Genomic DNA, 1,894 nt, shown 5'->3' on the forward strand with positions numbered 1-1,894 from the left:
AACATGCGATCTCATCAACTTGGAAAAAACGTCCATTCTGATTGACACGATTGTGTCAGAGATATGTCAATGCATCGAATATCGGCATCAAGTCCTAATATTCAACGCACTCGATCGACTTGCGCTTGAGCATAACGAAACTGCCATCCTGGTTGCATGTGACATGCTGGATATCATGTGCACAGCCTGGCGGCTCCGAAAGCTGAAACAATCCGTGTGTTGCAAAATAATAATGCATTTCTGGGATGAGAAGAATTCCCCACGTCCGCTAACATCCCAGGCACTTCTATCCTTCTTTTGGAAAATCCCGAACTATAAAAATCAAAGCTGCACGCACCCAAATGCAAAGATAGCGTACCAAAACGTCACCACAACCTGTTGACCCATCAACCGCCAGTTCTTGCGTTGACGCTCACAAGGTACCCCTTAGCTGAGTGATTCGTGAATACCCCCAGCACTGAAATCACACCAGGCTATTCAACAGCGTCTACCTTCGTAGCATTACAAAACCCTGAGTCTTCAATTGCTCCTGCAAGCGGACTTTCTGTCTCACCATCCGTTAAAACTGCAGATGACCCACCAGCCCAGCGGGGCTCCCTCATAGTGTTGAAACGACTGATGCGGTACGTCTCCCAACCAGAGCTATGTTGAGAGCACTTTTTCTTGTCACAGACCTCCTGATCTGCTGTCCCTCCGCGTTACCTATCCGCCAAAATACGCCCTCGGACTCAAATATTCATTGTCAAGGCCGCGATACGCAAAACGTTTTCAACTACATCCTCGAGAATCTGTCCTATGTTCTTATCAAGATAACCGGCCTTTGCATCGGCCTCCTTATAATTACATGACAAATACACCAAAACACACGTACCGCGAGCTTGGTTAAACCTCGCATCAACAAATACCGGAGGCCAGCTTAGGCCTCCACGAGCCTCCACCATCATACCAAACCCCTTCCGTCCCAACTGTAGACCATTTTCGGACGTGACCCATACCCACAACCACCGCCACTTTCTGCACCATATCACTCTCCACACCTGCTGCCGACTCAAACGACTTCATGTCCCACAACTCTTCTCAACCCTCAGACGCTCCCAACTGCTTACTAGCCTTCAAGGGATATACCCTACCTCAAAATGTACCCTTTGCTCCACTCCGCCGTGGCTTCAAACTTATATCCACTTCTCACCCCTCTACCTCCAATGGTGAACGCACCTTAACCTGCTCCAAACACATGCCCAGTCAACTCCATTTTATGTAACCTTACCACCGCAACCCATTTCCCCTGGTACCGAACTCCACCGTAAACGAAGTTACTAAATTCCTAATTAGTGTGGTGTGCTCACCAATGGACCTATCAGTGATACTGTTCAACGCTCGCTCACTGTTGCCAAAAGTCCATACTCTCCGTGTAAATATCGCCGTTACGATTTGTGTGATTGAAACATGGCTCTCAATTGAAACTACAGGCACGACAATCTCGCTCCCTGGTTACGATATCAACCGCTCTGACAGGGGAAACTCAAGGGGTAGAGGCTGTGCCATCTACTCCAAATCGGAACTTCGTGCAACCCCTGCTGATGATTCCATACGACCTGCACTAGTGGGTTGTACCTATGAGGCTTACGGCTAACGTCAAACTCAAGGGGGGCTGTGCCATCTACTCCAAATCGGAACTTCGTGCAACCCCTGCTGATGATTCCATACGACCTGCACTAGTGGGTTGTACGTACCAGGCTTACGGCTAACGTCAGCGTGCAAGGTGTTGCCACTCTCGTCTTAGTGGGGTCACACCAACCCTAGTCCACTTCATCACTCAAACATAGCACACATGTTCTTCCCTCTTGTCATCTAGAGCTATCATATGCGCAAAGTGCTAATAACTTATGATTTC

The sequence above is a fragment of the Opisthorchis viverrini genome (assembly GCF_000715545.1).
Source record: "Opisthorchis viverrini unplaced genomic scaffold opera_v5_18, whole genome shotgun sequence".
NCBI classification, from domain to species: domain Eukaryota; kingdom Metazoa; phylum Platyhelminthes; class Trematoda; order Opisthorchiida; family Opisthorchiidae; genus Opisthorchis; species Opisthorchis viverrini.